This window comes from Hypomesus nipponensis, chromosome 12, assembly GCF_054491055.1.
Source record: "Hypomesus nipponensis isolate SF chromosome 12, ASM5449105v1, whole genome shotgun sequence".
Taxonomy (NCBI): Eukaryota; Metazoa; Chordata; class Actinopteri; order Osmeriformes; family Osmeridae; genus Hypomesus; species Hypomesus nipponensis.
This window is the reverse complement of record NC_140372.1, coordinates 17,000,001-17,012,500: the sequence shown is the minus strand read 5'-3', so window position 1 is coordinate 17,012,500 and position 12,500 is coordinate 17,000,001. Positions and strand designations below refer to the sequence as shown.

Below are 12,500 nucleotides of genomic sequence, written 5' to 3'. Positions count from 1 at the left end.
CCCAGGCGGTCTCCCATCCAAGTACTAACCAGGCCCGACCCTGCTTAGCTTCCGAGATCAGACGAGATCGGGCGTGGCCAGGCTGGTATGGCCGTACGAAATAAGTTGACAACCATAGGCTACTTATCCATATACAGATTTAGCAATTGACAATGCAAGGTGGTCTCTCTCTCTCTCTCTCTCGTGTCAAAATGAAAACAGCTTCCAGCCCCTTTCATGAAGGACTACTTGTGCATATTGCAAGATGTCAGTTTCTAAGTTAATGAGCAAAAGAGCATACAGCACCTGGTATTCCCAGGCGGTCTCCCATCCAAGTACTAACCAGGCCCGACCCTGCTTAGCTTCCGAGATCAGACGAGATCGGGCGTTGCCAGGCTGGTATGGCCGTACGAAATAAGTTGACAACCATAGGCTACTTATCCATATACAGATTTAGCAATTGACAATGCAAGGTGGTCTCTCTCTCTCTCTCTCGTGTCAAAATGAAAACAGCTTCCAGCCCCTTTCATGAAGGACTACTTGTGCATATTGCAAGATTTCAGTTTCTAAGTGAATGAGCAAAAGAGCATACAGCACCTGGTATACCCAGGCGGTCTCCCATCCAAGTACTAACCAGGCCCGACCCTGCTTAGCTTCCGAGATCAGACGAGATCGGGCGTTGCCAGGCTGGTATGGCCGTACGAAATAAGTTGACAACCATAGGCTACTTATCCATATACAGATTTAGCAATTGACAATGCAAGGTGGTCTCTCTCTCTCTCTCTCTCTCTCGTGTCAAAATGAAAACAGCTTCCAGCCCCTTTCATGAAGGACTACTTGTGCATATTGCAAGATTTCAGTTTCTAAGTGAATGAGCAAAAGAGCATACGGCACCTGGTATTCCCAGGCGGTCTCCCATCCAAGTACTAACCAGGCCCGACCCTGCTTAGCTTCCGAGATCAGACGTGATCGGGCGTTGCCAGGCTGGTATGGCCGTACGAAATAAGTTGACAACCATAGGCTACTTATCCATATACAGATTTAGCAATTGACAATGCAAGGTGGTCTCTCTCTCTCTCTCTCTCTCTCTCTCTCTCGTGTCAAAATGAAAACAGCTTCCAGCCCCTTTCATGAAGGACTACTTGTGCATATTGCAAGATGTCAGTTTCTAAGTGAATGAGCAAAAGAGCATACAGCACCTGGTATTACCAGGCGGTCTCCCATCCAAGTACTAACCAGGCCCGACCCTGCTTAGCTTCCGAGATCAGACGTGATCGGGCGTTGCCAGGCTGGTATGGCCGTACGAAATAAGTTGACAACCATAGGCTACTTATCCATATACAGATTTAGCAATTGACAATGCAAGGTAGTCTCTCTCTCTCTCTCTCTCTCTCTCTCTCTCTCTCGTGTCAAAATGAAAACAGCTTCCAGCCCCTTTCATGAAGGACTACTTGTGCATATTGCAAGATGTCAGTTTCTAAGTGAATGAGCAAAAGAGCATACAGCACCTGGTATTCCCAGGCGGTCTCCCATCCAAGTACTAACCAGGCCCGACCCTGCTTAGCTTCCGAGATCAGACGAGATCGGGCGTGGCCAGGCTGGTATGGCCGTACGAAATAAGTTGACAACCATAGGCTACTTATCCATATACAGATTTAGCAATTGACAATGCAAGGTGGTCTCTCTCTCTCTCTCTCTCGTGTCAAAATGAAAACAGCTTCCAGCCCCTTTCATGAAGGACTACTTGTGCATATTGCAAGATGTCAGTTTCTAAGTTAATGAGCAAAAGAGCATACAGCACCTGGTATTCCCAGGCGGTCTCCCATCCAAGTACTAACCAGGCCCGACCCTGCTTAGCTTCCGAGATCAGACGAGATCGGGCGTTGCCAGGCTGGTATGGCCGTACGAAATAAGTTGACAACCATAGGCTACTTATCCATATACAGATTTAGCAATTGACAATGCAAGGTGGTCTCTCTCTCTCTCTCTCGTGTCAAAATGAAAACAGCTTCCAGCCCCTTTCATGAAGGACTACTTGTGCATATTGCAAGATGTCAGTTTCTAAGTGAATGAGCAAAAGAGCATACAGCACCTGGTATTCCCAGGCGGTCTCCCATCCAAGTACTAACCAGGCCCTAGCCTGCTTAGCTTCCGAGATCAGACGAGATCGGGCGTTGCCAGGCTGGTATGGCCGTACGAAATAAGTTGACAACCATAGGCTACTTATCCATATACAGATTTAGCAATTGACAATGCAAGGTAGTCTCTCTCTCTCTCTCGTGTCAAAATGAAAACAGCTTCCAGCCCCTTTCATGAAGGACTACTTGTGCATATTGCAAGATTTCAGTTTCTAAGTGAATGAGCAAAAGAGCATACAGCACCTGGTATTCCCAGGCGGTCTCCCATCCAAGTACTAACCAGGCCCGACCCTGCTTAGCTTCCGAGATCAGACGAGATCGGGCGTTGCCAGGCTGGTATGGCCGTACGAAATAAGTTGACAACCATAGGCTACTTATCCATATACAGATTTAGCAATTGACAATGCAAGGTGGTCTCTCTCTCTCTCTCTCTCTCTCTCTCTCGTGTCAAAATGAAAACAGTTTCCAGCCCCTTTCATGAAGGACTACTTGTGCATAGTACTAACCAGGCCCGACCCTGCTTAGCTTCCGAGATCAGACGAGATCGGGCGTTGCCAGGCTGGTATGGCCGTACCAAATAAGTTGACAACCAAAGGCTACTTATCCATATACAGATTTAGCAATTGACAATGCAAGGTAGTCTCTCTCTCTCTCTCTCTCTCTCGTGTCAAAATGAAAACAGCTTCCAGCCCCTTTCATGAAGGACTACTTGTGCATATTGCAAGATGTCAGTTTCTAAGTGAATGAGCAAAAGAGCATACAGCACCTGGTATTCCCAGGCGGTCTCCCATCCAAGTACTAACCAGGCCCGACCCTGCTTAGCTTCCGAGATCAGACGAGATCGGGCGTTGCCAGGCTGGTATGGCCGTACGAAATAAGTTGACAACCATAGGCTACTTATACTTGTGCATATTGCAAGATGTCAGTTTCTAAGTGAATGAGCAAAAGAGCATACAGCACCTGGTATTCCCAGGCGGTCTCCCATCCAAGTACTAACCAGGCCCGACCCTGCTTAGCTTCCGAGATCAGACAAGATCGGGCGTTGACAGGCTGGTATGGCCGTACGAAATAAGTTGACAACCATAGGCTACTTATCCATATACAGATTTAGCAATTGACAATGCAAGGTGGTCTCTCTCTCTCTCTCTCGTGTCAAAATGAAAACAGCTTCCAGCCCCTTTCATGAAGGACTACTTGTGCATATTGCAAGATGTCAGTTTCTAAGTGAATGAGCAAAAGAGCATACAGCACCTGGTATTCCCAGGCGGTCTCCCATCCAAGTACTAACCAGGCCCGACCCTGCTTAGCTTCCGAGATCAGACGAGATCGGGCGTTGCCAGGCTGGTATGGCGTACCAAATAAGTTGACAACCATAGGCTACTTATCAAGTAGTTGCAATATGCACAAGTAGTCCTTCATGAAAGGGGCTGGAAGCTGTTTTCATTTTGACACGAGAGAGAGAGAGAGAGAGAGAGACTACCTTGCATTGTCAATTGCTAAATCTGTATATGGATAAGTAGCCTATGGTTGTCAACTTATTTCGTACGGCCATACCAGCCTGGCAACGCCCGATCTCGTCTGATCTCGGAAGCTGAGCAGGGTCGGGCCTGGTTAGTACTTGGATGGGAGACCGCCTGGGAATACCAGGTGCTGTATGCTCTTTTGCTCATTCACTTAGAAACTGACATCTTGCAATATGCACAAGTAGTCCTTCATGAAAGGGGCTGGAAGCTGTTTTCATTTTGACACGAGAGAGAGAGAGAGAGAGAGAGAGAGAGAGAGAGACTACCTTGCATTGTCAATTGCTAAATCTGTATATGGATAAGTAGCCTATGGTTGTCAACTTATTTCGTACGGCCATACCAGCCTGGCAACGCCTGATCTCGGAAGCTAAGCAGGGTCGGGCCTGGTTAGTACTTGGATGGGAGACCGCCTGGGAATACCAGGTGCTGTATGCTCTTTTGCTCATTCACTTAGAAACTGACATCTTGCAATATGCACAAGTAGTCCTTCATGAAAGGGGCTGGAAGCTGTTTTCATTTTGACACGAGAGAGAGAGAGAGAGAGAGAGAGACCACCTTGCATTGTCAATTGCTAAATCTGTATATGGATAAGTAGCCTATGGTTGTCAACTTATTTCGTACGGCCATACCAGCCTGGCAACGCCCGATCACGTCTGATCTCGTAAGCTAAGCAGGGTCGGGCCTGGTTAGTACTTGGATGGGAGACCGCCTGGGAATACCAGGTGCTGTATGCTCTTTTGCTCATTCACTTAGAAACTGACATCTTGCAATATGCACAAGTAGTCCTTCATGAAAGGGGCTGGAAGCTGTTTTCATTTTGACACGAGAGAGAGAGAGAGAGAGAGAGAGAGAGAGACTACCTTGTATTGTCAATTGCTAAATCTGTATATGGATAAGTAGCCTATGGTTGTCAACTTATTTCGTACAGCCATACCAGCCTGGCAACGCCCGATCTCGTCTGATCTCGGAAGCTAAGCAGGGTCGGGCCTGGTTAGTACTTGGATGGGAGACCGCCTGGGAATACCAGGTGCTGTATGCTCTTTTGCTCATTCACTTAGAAACTGACATCTTGCAATATGCACAAGTAGTCCTTCATGAAAGGGGCTGGAAGCTGTTTTCATTTTGACACGAGAGAGAGAGAGAGAGACCACCTTGCATTGTCAATTGCTAAATCTGTATATGGATAAGTAGCCTATGGTTGTCAACTTATTTAGTACGGCCATACCAGCCTGGCAACGCCAGATCTCGTCTGATCTCGGAAGCTAAGCAGGGTCGGGCCTGGTTAGTACTTGGATGGGAGACCGCCTGGGAATACCAGGTGCTGTATGCTCTTTTGCTCATTCACTTAGAAACTGAAATCTTGCAATATGCACAAGTAGTCCTTCATGAAAGGGGCTGGAAGCTGTTTTCATTTTGACACGAGAGAGAGAGAGAGAGACTACCTTGCATTGTCAATTGCTAAATCTGTATATGGATAAGTAGCCTATGGTTGTCAACTTATTTCGTACGGCCATACCAGCCTGGCAACGCCCGATCTCGTCTGATCTCGGAAGCTAAGCAGGGTCGGGCCTGGTTAGTACTTGGATGGGAGACCGCCTGGGAATACCAGGTGCTGTATGCTCTTTTGCTCATTCACTTAGAAACTGACATCTTGCAATATGCACAAGTAGTCCTTCATGAAAGGGGCTGGAAGCTGTTTTCATTTTGACACGAGAGAGAGAGAGAGACTACCTTGCATTGTCAATTGCTAAATCTGTATATGGATAAGTAGCCTATGGTTGTCAACTTATTTCGTACGGCCATACCAGCCTGGCAACGCCCGATCTCGTCTGATCTCGGAAGCTAAGCAGGGTCGGGCCTGGTTAGTACTTGGATGGGAGACCGCCTGGGAATACCAGGTGCTGTATGCTCTTTTGCTCATTCACTTAGAAACTGAAATCTTGCAATATGCACAAGTAGTCCTTCATGAAAGGGGCTGGAAACTGTTTTCATTTTGACACGAGAGAGAGAGAGAGAGAGAGAGAGAGAGAGACCACCTTGCATTGTCAAATGCCAAATCTGTATATGGATAAGTAGCCTATGGTTGTCAACTTATTTCGTACGGCCATACCAGCCTGGCAACGCCCGATCACGTCTGATCTCGTAAGCTAAGCAGGGTCGGGCCTGGTTAGTACTTGGATGGGAGACCGCCTGGGAATACCAGGTGCTGTATGCTCTTTTGCTCATTCACTTAGAAACTGACATCTTGCAATATGCACAAGTAGTCCTTCATGAAAGGGGCTGGAAGCTGTTTTCATTTTGACACGAGAGAGAGAGACCACCTTGCATTGTCAATTGCTAAATCTGTATATGGATAAGTAGCCTATGGTTGTCAACTTATTTCGTACGGCCATACCAGCCTGGCAACGCCCGCTCTCGTCTGATCTCGGAAGCTAAGCAGGGTCGGGCCTGGTTAGTACTTGGATGGGAGACCGCCTGGGAATACCAGGTGCTGTATGCTCTTTTGCTCATTCACTTAGAAACTGACATCTTGCAATATGCACAAGTAGTCCTTCATGAAAGGGGCTGGAAGCTGTTTTCATTTTGACACGAGAGAGAGAGAGAGAGAGAGAGAGAGAGAGAGAGAGAGAGAGACCACCTTGCATTGTCAATTGCTAAATCTGTATATGGATAAGTAGCCTATGGTTGTCAACTTATTTCGTACGGCCATACCAGCCTGGCAACGCCCGATCTCGTCTGATCTCGGAAGCTAAGCAGGGTCGGGCCTGGTTAGTACTTGGATGGGAGACCGCCTGGGAATACCAGGTGCTGTATGCTCTTTTGCTCATTCACTTAGAAACTGAAATCTTGCAATATGCACAAGTAGTCCTTCATGAAAGGGGCTGGAAGCTGTTTTCATTTTGACACGAGAGAGAGAGAGAGAGACCACCTTGCATTGTCAATTGCTAAATCTGTATATGGATAAGTAGCCTATGGTTGTCAACTTATTTCGTACGGCCATACCAGCCTGGCAACGCCCGATCTCGTCTGATCTCGGAAGCTAAGCAGGGTCGGGCCTGGTTAGTACTTGGATGGGAGACCGCCTGGGAATACCAGGTGCTGTATGCTCTTTTGCTCATTAACTTAGAAACTGACATCTTGCAATATGCACAAGTAGTCCTTCATGAAAGGGGCTGGAAGCTGTTTTCATTTTGACACGAGAGAGAGAGAGAGAGAGACCACCTTGCATTGTCAATTGCTAAATCTGTATATGGATAAGTAGCCTATGGTTGTCAACTTATTTCGTACGGCCATACCAGCCTGGCAACGCCCGATCTCGTCTGATCTCGGAAGCTAAGCAGGGTCGGGCCTGGTTAGTACTTGGATGGGAGACCGCCTGGGAATACCAGGTGCTGTATGCTCTTTTGCTCATTCACTTAGAAACTGACATCTTGCAATATGCACAAGTAGTCCTTCATGAAAGGGGCTGGAAGCTGTTTTCATTTTGACACGAGAGAGAGAGAGAGACTACCTTGCATTGTCAATTGCTAAATCTGTATATGGATAAGTAGCCTATGGTTGTCAACTTATTTCGTACGGCCATACCAGCCTGTCAACGCCCGATCTTGTCTGATCTCGGAAGCTAAGCAGGGTCGGGCCTGGTTAGTACTTGGATGGGAGACCGCCTGGGAATACCAGGTGCTGTATGCTCTTTTGCTCATTCACTTAGAAACTGACATCTTGCAATATGCACAAGTATAAGTAGCCTATGGTTGTCAACTTATTTCGTACGGCCATACCAGCCTGGCAACGCCCGATCTCGTCTGATCTCGGAAGCTAAGCAGGGTCGGGCCTGGTTAGTACTTGGATGGGAGACCGCCTGGGAATACCAGGTGCTGTATGCTCTTTTGCTCATTCACTTAGAAACTGACATCTTGCAATATGCACAAGTAGTCCTTCATGAAAGGGGCTGGAAGCTGTTTTCATTTTGACACGAGAGAGAGAGAGAGAGAGACTACCTTGCATTGTCAATTGCTAAATCTGTATATGGATAAGTAGCCTTTGGTTGTCAACTTATTTGGTACGGCCATACCAGCCTGGCAACGCCCGATCTCGTCTGATCTCGGAAGCTAAGCAGGGTCGGGCCTGGTTAGTACTATGCACAAGTAGTCCTTCATGAAAGGGGCTGGAAACTGTTTTCATTTTGACACGAGAGAGAGAGAGAGAGAGAGAGAGAGAGACCACCTTGCATTGTCAATTGCTAAATCTGTATATGGATAAGTAGCCTATGGTTGTCAACTTATTTCGTACGGCCATACCAGCCTGGCAACGCCCGATCTCGTCTGATCTCGGAAGCTAAGCAGGGTCGGGCCTGGTTAGTACTTGGATGGGAGACCGCCTGGGAATACCAGGTGCTGTATGCTCTTTTGCTCATTCACTTAGAAACTGAAATCTTGCAATATGCACAAGTAGTCCTTCATGAAAGGGGCTGGAAGCTGTTTTCATTTTGACACGAGAGAGAGAGAGAGACTACCTTGCATTGTCAATTGCTAAATCTGTATATGGATAAGTAGCCTATGGTTGTCAACTTATTTCGTACGGCCATACCAGCCTGGCAACGCCCGATCTCGTCTGATCTCGGAAGCTAAGCAGGCTAGGGCCTGGTTAGTACTTGGATGGGAGACCGCCTGGGAATACCAGGTGCTGTATGCTCTTTTGCTCATTCACTTAGAAACTGACATCTTGCAATATGCACAAGTAGTCCTTCATGAAAGGGGCTGGAAGCTGTTTTCATTTTGACACGAGAGAGAGAGAGAGAGACCACCTTGCATTGTCAATTGCTAAATCTGTATATGGATAAGTAGCCTATGGTTGTCAACTTATTTCGTACGGCCATACCAGCCTGGCAACGCCCGATCTCGTCTGATCTCGGAAGCTAAGCAGGGTCGGGCCTGGTTAGTACTTGGATGGGAGACCGCCTGGGAATACCAGGTGCTGTATGCTCTTTTGCTCATTAACTTAGAAACTGACATCTTGCAATATGCACAAGTAGTCCTTCATGAAAGGGGCTGGAAGCTGTTTTCATTTTGACACGAGAGAGAGAGAGAGAGAGACCACCTTGCATTGTCAATTGCTAAATCTGTATATGGATAAGTAGCCTATGGTTGTCAACTTATTTCGTACGGCCATACCAGCCTGGCCACGCCCGATCTCGTCTGATCTCGGAAGCTAAGCAGGGTCGGGCCTGGTTAGTACTTGGATGGGAGACCGCCTGGGAATACCAGGTGCTGTATGCTCTTTTGCTCATTCACTTAGAAACTGACATCTTGCAATATGCACAAGTAGTCCTTCATGAAAGGGGCTGGAAGCTGTTTTCATTTTGACACGAGAGAGAGAGAGAGAGAGAGAGAGAGAGAGAGAGAGAGAGAGAGACTACCTTGCATTGTCAATTGCTAAATCTGTATATGGATAAGTAGCCTATGGTTGTCAACTTATTTCGTACGGCCATACCAGCCTGGCAACGCCCGATCACGTCTGATCTCGGAAGCTAAGCAGGGTCGGGCCTGGTTAGTACTTGGATGGGAGACCGCCTGGTAATACCAGGTGCTGTATGCTCTTTTGCTCATTCACTTAGAAACTGACATCTTGCAATATGCACAAGTAGTCCTTCATGAAAGGGGCTGGAAGCTGTTTTCATTTTGACACGAGAGAGAGAGAGAGAGAGAGAGAGAGAGAGACCACCTTGCATTGTCAATTGCTAAATCTGTATATGGATAAGTAGCCTATGGTTGTCAACTTATTTCGTACGGCCATACCAGCCTGGCAACGCCCGATCACGTCTGATCTCGGAAGCTAAGCAGGGTCGGGCCTGGTTAGTACTTGGATGGGAGACCGCCTGGGAATACCAGGTGCCGTATGCTCTTTTGCTCATTCACTTAGAAACTGAAATCTTGCAATATGCACAAGTAGTCCTTCATGAAAGGGGCTGGAAGCTGTTTTCATTTTGACACGAGAGAGAGAGAGAGAGAGAGAGACCACCTTGCATTGTCAATTGCTAAATCTGTATATGGATAAGTAGCCTATGGTTGTCAACTTATTTCGTACGGCCATACCAGCCTGGCAACGCCCGATCTCGTCTGATCTCGGAAGCTAAGCAGGGTCGGGCCTGGTTAGTACTTGGATGGGAGACCGCCTGGGTATACCAGGTGCTGTATGCTCTTTTGCTCATTCACTTAGAAACTGAAATCTTGCAATATGCACAAGTAGTCCTTCATGAAAGGGGCTGGAAGCTGTTTTCATTTTGACACGAGAGAGAGAGAGAGAGACCACCTTGCATTGTCAATTGCTAAATCTGTATATGGATAAGTAGCCTATGGTTGTCAACTTATTTCGTACGGCCATACCAGCCTGGCAACGCCCGATCTCGTCTGATCTCGGAAGCTAAGCAGGGTCGGGCCTGGTTAGTACTTGGATGGGAGACCGCCTGGGAATACCAGGTGCTGTATGCTCTTTTGCTCATTAACTTAGAAACTGACATCTTGCAATATGCACAAGTAGTCCTTCATGAAAGGGGCTGGAAGCTGTTTTCATTTTGACACGAGAGAGAGAGAGAGAGACCACCTTGCATTGTCAATTGCTAAATCTGTATATGGATAAGTAGCCTATGGTTGTCAACTTATTTCGTACGGCCATACCAGCCTGGCCACGCCCGATCTCGTCTGATCTCGGAAGCTAAGCAGGGTCGGGCCTGGTTAGTACTTGGATGGGAGACCGCCTGGGAATACCAGGTGCTGTATGCTCTTTTGCTCATTCACTTAGAAACTGACATCTTGCAATATGCACAAGTAGTCCTTCATGAAAGGGGCTGGAAGCTGTTTTCATTTTGACACGAGAGAGAGAGAGAGAGAGAGAGAGAGAGAGAGACCACCTTGCATTGTCAATTGCTAAATCTGTATATGGATAAGTAGCCTATGGTTGTCAACTTATTTCGTACGGCCATACCAGCCTGGCAACGCCCGATCACGTCTGATCTCGGAAGCTAAGCAGGGTCGGGCCTGGTTAGTACTTGGATGGGAGACCGCCTGGGAATACCAGGTGCTGTATGCTCTTTTGCTCATTCACATAGAAACTGACATCTTGCAATATGCACAAGTAGTCCTTCATGAAAGGGGCTGGAAGCTGTTTTCATTTTGACACGAGAGAGAGAGAGAGAGAGAGAGAGAGACTACCTTGCATTGTCAATTGCTAAATCTGTATATGGATAAGTAGCCTATGGTTGTCAACTTATTTCGTACGGCCATACCAGCCTGGCAACGCCCGATCTCGTCTGATCTCGGAAGCTAAGCAGGGTCGGGCCTGGTTAGTACTTGGATGGGAGACCGCCTGGGAATACCAGGTGCTGTATGCTCTTTTGCTCATTCACTTAGAAACTGACATCTTGCAATATGCACAAGTAGTCCTTCATGAAAGGGGCTGGAAGCTGTTTTCATTTTGACACGAGAGAGAGAGAGAGAGAGAGAGAGAGAGAGAGAGAGACTACCTTGCATTGTCAATTGCTAAATCTGTATATGGATAAGTAGCCTATGGTTGTCAACTTATTTCGTACGGCCATACCAGCCTGGCAACGCCCGATCACGTCTGATCTCGGAAGCTAAGCAGGGTCGGGCCTGGTTAGTACTTGGATGGGAGACCGCCTGGGAATACCAGGTGCTGTATGCTCTTTTGCTCATTCACTTAGAAACTGACATCTTGCAATATGCACAAGTAGTCCTTCATGAAAGGGGCTGGAAGCTGTTTTCATTTTGACACGAGAGAGAGAGAGAGAGAGAGAGAGAGAGACTACCTTGCATTGTCAATTGCTAAATCTGTATATGGATAAGTAGCCTATGGTTGTCAACTTATTTCGTACGGCCATACCAGCCTGGCAACGCCCGATCTCGTCTGATCTCGGAAGCTAAGCAGGGTCGGGCCTGGTTAGTACTTGGATGGGAGACCGCCTGGGAATACCAGGTGCTGTATGCTCTTTTGCTCATTCACTTAGAAACTGAAATCTTGCAATATGCACAAGTAGTCCTTCATGAAAGGGGCTGGAAGCTGTTTTCATTTTGACACGAGAGAGAGAGAGAGACCACCTTGCATTGTCAATTGCTAAATCTGTATATGGATAAGTAGCCTATGGTTGTCAACTTATTTCGTACGGCCATACCAGCCTGGCAACGCCCGATCTCGTCTGATCTCGGAAGCTAAGCAGGGTCGGGCCTGGTTAGTACTTGGATGGGAGACCGCCTGGGAATACCAGGTGCTGTATGCTCTTTTGCTCATTCACTTAGAAACTGACATCTTGCAATATGCACAAGTAGTCCTTCATGAAAGGGGCTGGAAGCTGTTTTCATTTTGACACGAGAGAGAGAGAGAGAGAGAGAGAGAGACTACCTTGCATTGTCAATTGCTAAATCTGTATATGGATAAGTAGCCTATGGTTGTCAACTTATTTCGTACGGCCATACCAGCCTGGCAACGCCCGATCTCGTCTGATCTCGGAAGCTAAGCAGGGTCGGGCCTGGTTAGTACTTGGATGGGAGACCGCCTGGGAATACCAGGTGCTGTATGCTCTTTTGCTCATTCACTTAGAAACTGACATCTTGCAATATGCACAAGTAGTCCTTCATGAAAGGGGCTGGAAGCTGTTTTCATTTTGACACGAGAGAGAGAGAGAGAGAGAGAGAGAGAGAGACTGCCTTGCATTGTCAATTGCTAAATCTGTATATGGATAAGTAGCCTATGGTTGTCAACTTATTTCGTACGGCCATACCAGCCTGGCAACGCCCGATCTCGTCTGATCTCGGAAGCTAAGCAGGCTAGGGCCTGGTTAGTACTTGGA

General features: G+C 47.3%; 32 non-coding genes and 10 pseudogenes across 32 annotated transcripts in view; 30 read left to right on the top strand and 12 right to left on the bottom strand.

The window, feature by feature from the left end:
- The window catches only part of LOC146265170 (5S ribosomal RNA), a 119-nt gene extending 20 nt beyond the window's left edge, over positions 1 to 99 (bottom strand). The window contains exon 1 of the ribosomal RNA XR_014728008.1: positions 1 to 99. This exon is cut by the window's left edge and continues 20 nt beyond it. This is a non-coding gene — a ribosomal RNA (5S ribosomal RNA).
- A 174-nt stretch (positions 100 to 273) lies between these two features.
- LOC146265169 (5S ribosomal RNA) lies at positions 274 to 392 on the bottom strand. The gene has a single exon (XR_014726294.1). It is a non-coding gene; the product is annotated as a 5S ribosomal RNA (ribosomal RNA).
- Positions 393 to 564: 172 nt separating this feature from the next.
- On the bottom strand, positions 565 to 683 carry LOC146265168 (5S ribosomal RNA). Its single transcript, XR_014729183.1, has one exon. It is a non-coding gene; the product is annotated as a 5S ribosomal RNA (ribosomal RNA).
- Positions 684 to 861: 178 nt separating this feature from the next.
- LOC146265167 (5S ribosomal RNA) lies at positions 862 to 980 on the bottom strand. The gene has a single exon (XR_014727496.1). It is a non-coding gene; the product is annotated as a 5S ribosomal RNA (ribosomal RNA).
- Positions 981 to 1,166: 186 nt separating this feature from the next.
- LOC146265166 (5S ribosomal RNA) lies at positions 1,167 to 1,285 on the bottom strand (annotated as a pseudogene).
- Positions 1,286 to 1,475: 190 nt separating this feature from the next.
- LOC146265165 (5S ribosomal RNA) lies at positions 1,476 to 1,594 on the bottom strand. The gene has a single exon (XR_014728007.1). It is a non-coding gene; the product is annotated as a 5S ribosomal RNA (ribosomal RNA).
- A 174-nt stretch (positions 1,595 to 1,768) lies between these two features.
- Positions 1,769 to 1,887, bottom strand: LOC146265164 (5S ribosomal RNA). The gene has a single exon (XR_014726293.1). It is a non-coding gene; the product is annotated as a 5S ribosomal RNA (ribosomal RNA).
- A 172-nt stretch (positions 1,888 to 2,059) lies between these two features.
- On the bottom strand, positions 2,060 to 2,178 carry LOC146265163 (5S ribosomal RNA). The gene has a single exon (XR_014728591.1). It is a non-coding gene; the product is annotated as a 5S ribosomal RNA (ribosomal RNA).
- Positions 2,179 to 2,348: 170 nt separating this feature from the next.
- Positions 2,349 to 2,467, bottom strand: LOC146265162 (5S ribosomal RNA). Its single transcript, XR_014726292.1, has one exon. It is a non-coding gene; the product is annotated as a 5S ribosomal RNA (ribosomal RNA).
- Positions 2,468 to 2,871: 404 nt separating this feature from the next.
- LOC146265161 (5S ribosomal RNA) lies at positions 2,872 to 2,990 on the bottom strand. The gene has a single exon (XR_014726291.1). It is a non-coding gene; the product is annotated as a 5S ribosomal RNA (ribosomal RNA).
- Positions 2,991 to 3,065: 75 nt separating this feature from the next.
- On the bottom strand, positions 3,066 to 3,184 carry LOC146265160 (5S ribosomal RNA; annotated as a pseudogene).
- A 172-nt stretch (positions 3,185 to 3,356) lies between these two features.
- On the bottom strand, positions 3,357 to 3,474 carry LOC146265159 (5S ribosomal RNA; annotated as a pseudogene).
- A 183-nt stretch (positions 3,475 to 3,657) lies between these two features.
- On the top strand, positions 3,658 to 3,776 carry LOC146265158 (5S ribosomal RNA). The gene has a single exon (XR_014729328.1). It is a non-coding gene; the product is annotated as a 5S ribosomal RNA (ribosomal RNA).
- A 190-nt stretch (positions 3,777 to 3,966) lies between these two features.
- Positions 3,967 to 4,075, top strand: LOC146265157 (5S ribosomal RNA; annotated as a pseudogene).
- A 180-nt stretch (positions 4,076 to 4,255) lies between these two features.
- Positions 4,256 to 4,374, top strand: LOC146265156 (5S ribosomal RNA; annotated as a pseudogene).
- Positions 4,375 to 4,560: 186 nt separating this feature from the next.
- LOC146265155 (5S ribosomal RNA) lies at positions 4,561 to 4,679 on the top strand. Its single transcript, XR_014727526.1, has one exon. It is a non-coding gene; the product is annotated as a 5S ribosomal RNA (ribosomal RNA).
- A 172-nt stretch (positions 4,680 to 4,851) lies between these two features.
- Positions 4,852 to 4,970, top strand: LOC146265154 (5S ribosomal RNA; annotated as a pseudogene).
- Positions 4,971 to 5,142: 172 nt separating this feature from the next.
- On the top strand, positions 5,143 to 5,261 carry LOC146265153 (5S ribosomal RNA). Its single transcript, XR_014726290.1, has one exon. It is a non-coding gene; the product is annotated as a 5S ribosomal RNA (ribosomal RNA).
- Positions 5,262 to 5,431: 170 nt separating this feature from the next.
- Positions 5,432 to 5,550, top strand: LOC146265152 (5S ribosomal RNA). The gene has a single exon (XR_014726289.1). It is a non-coding gene; the product is annotated as a 5S ribosomal RNA (ribosomal RNA).
- A 186-nt stretch (positions 5,551 to 5,736) lies between these two features.
- LOC146265151 (5S ribosomal RNA) lies at positions 5,737 to 5,855 on the top strand (annotated as a pseudogene).
- A 166-nt stretch (positions 5,856 to 6,021) lies between these two features.
- Positions 6,022 to 6,140, top strand: LOC146265150 (5S ribosomal RNA; annotated as a pseudogene).
- A 198-nt stretch (positions 6,141 to 6,338) lies between these two features.
- LOC146265149 (5S ribosomal RNA) lies at positions 6,339 to 6,457 on the top strand. The gene has a single exon (XR_014726288.1). It is a non-coding gene; the product is annotated as a 5S ribosomal RNA (ribosomal RNA).
- Positions 6,458 to 6,629: 172 nt separating this feature from the next.
- On the top strand, positions 6,630 to 6,748 carry LOC146265148 (5S ribosomal RNA). The gene has a single exon (XR_014726286.1). It is a non-coding gene; the product is annotated as a 5S ribosomal RNA (ribosomal RNA).
- A 174-nt stretch (positions 6,749 to 6,922) lies between these two features.
- LOC146265147 (5S ribosomal RNA) lies at positions 6,923 to 7,041 on the top strand. The gene has a single exon (XR_014726285.1). It is a non-coding gene; the product is annotated as a 5S ribosomal RNA (ribosomal RNA).
- Positions 7,042 to 7,211: 170 nt separating this feature from the next.
- LOC146265146 (5S ribosomal RNA) lies at positions 7,212 to 7,330 on the top strand (annotated as a pseudogene).
- Positions 7,331 to 7,405: 75 nt separating this feature from the next.
- Positions 7,406 to 7,524, top strand: LOC146265145 (5S ribosomal RNA). Its single transcript, XR_014726284.1, has one exon. It is a non-coding gene; the product is annotated as a 5S ribosomal RNA (ribosomal RNA).
- A 400-nt stretch (positions 7,525 to 7,924) lies between these two features.
- On the top strand, positions 7,925 to 8,043 carry LOC146265144 (5S ribosomal RNA). The gene has a single exon (XR_014726283.1). It is a non-coding gene; the product is annotated as a 5S ribosomal RNA (ribosomal RNA).
- A 170-nt stretch (positions 8,044 to 8,213) lies between these two features.
- Positions 8,214 to 8,332, top strand: LOC146265143 (5S ribosomal RNA). The gene has a single exon (XR_014728480.1). It is a non-coding gene; the product is annotated as a 5S ribosomal RNA (ribosomal RNA).
- Positions 8,333 to 8,504: 172 nt separating this feature from the next.
- Positions 8,505 to 8,623, top strand: LOC146265142 (5S ribosomal RNA). Its single transcript, XR_014726282.1, has one exon. It is a non-coding gene; the product is annotated as a 5S ribosomal RNA (ribosomal RNA).
- A 174-nt stretch (positions 8,624 to 8,797) lies between these two features.
- LOC146265141 (5S ribosomal RNA) lies at positions 8,798 to 8,916 on the top strand. The gene has a single exon (XR_014728005.1). It is a non-coding gene; the product is annotated as a 5S ribosomal RNA (ribosomal RNA).
- Positions 8,917 to 9,116: 200 nt separating this feature from the next.
- On the top strand, positions 9,117 to 9,235 carry LOC146265140 (5S ribosomal RNA; annotated as a pseudogene).
- A 186-nt stretch (positions 9,236 to 9,421) lies between these two features.
- On the top strand, positions 9,422 to 9,540 carry LOC146265139 (5S ribosomal RNA). The gene has a single exon (XR_014727494.1). It is a non-coding gene; the product is annotated as a 5S ribosomal RNA (ribosomal RNA).
- Positions 9,541 to 9,718: 178 nt separating this feature from the next.
- Positions 9,719 to 9,837, top strand: LOC146265138 (5S ribosomal RNA). Its single transcript, XR_014729182.1, has one exon. It is a non-coding gene; the product is annotated as a 5S ribosomal RNA (ribosomal RNA).
- Positions 9,838 to 10,009: 172 nt separating this feature from the next.
- On the top strand, positions 10,010 to 10,128 carry LOC146265137 (5S ribosomal RNA). The gene has a single exon (XR_014726281.1). It is a non-coding gene; the product is annotated as a 5S ribosomal RNA (ribosomal RNA).
- Positions 10,129 to 10,300: 172 nt separating this feature from the next.
- On the top strand, positions 10,301 to 10,419 carry LOC146265136 (5S ribosomal RNA). The gene has a single exon (XR_014728004.1). It is a non-coding gene; the product is annotated as a 5S ribosomal RNA (ribosomal RNA).
- Positions 10,420 to 10,607: 188 nt separating this feature from the next.
- LOC146265135 (5S ribosomal RNA) lies at positions 10,608 to 10,726 on the top strand. Its single transcript, XR_014727787.1, has one exon. It is a non-coding gene; the product is annotated as a 5S ribosomal RNA (ribosomal RNA).
- A 182-nt stretch (positions 10,727 to 10,908) lies between these two features.
- Positions 10,909 to 11,027, top strand: LOC146265134 (5S ribosomal RNA). The gene has a single exon (XR_014726280.1). It is a non-coding gene; the product is annotated as a 5S ribosomal RNA (ribosomal RNA).
- Positions 11,028 to 11,219: 192 nt separating this feature from the next.
- Positions 11,220 to 11,338, top strand: LOC146265133 (5S ribosomal RNA). Its single transcript, XR_014727786.1, has one exon. It is a non-coding gene; the product is annotated as a 5S ribosomal RNA (ribosomal RNA).
- A 184-nt stretch (positions 11,339 to 11,522) lies between these two features.
- LOC146265132 (5S ribosomal RNA) lies at positions 11,523 to 11,641 on the top strand. The gene has a single exon (XR_014726279.1). It is a non-coding gene; the product is annotated as a 5S ribosomal RNA (ribosomal RNA).
- Positions 11,642 to 11,811: 170 nt separating this feature from the next.
- LOC146265131 (5S ribosomal RNA) lies at positions 11,812 to 11,930 on the top strand. Its single transcript, XR_014726278.1, has one exon. It is a non-coding gene; the product is annotated as a 5S ribosomal RNA (ribosomal RNA).
- Positions 11,931 to 12,112: 182 nt separating this feature from the next.
- On the top strand, positions 12,113 to 12,231 carry LOC146265130 (5S ribosomal RNA). The gene has a single exon (XR_014726277.1). It is a non-coding gene; the product is annotated as a 5S ribosomal RNA (ribosomal RNA).
- Positions 12,232 to 12,417: 186 nt separating this feature from the next.
- LOC146265129 (5S ribosomal RNA) overlaps positions 12,418 to 12,500 on the top strand; it is a 119-nt gene continuing 36 nt past the window's right edge. The window contains exon 1 of the ribosomal RNA XR_014728368.1: positions 12,418 to 12,500. This exon is cut by the window's right edge and continues 36 nt beyond it. This is a non-coding gene — a ribosomal RNA (5S ribosomal RNA).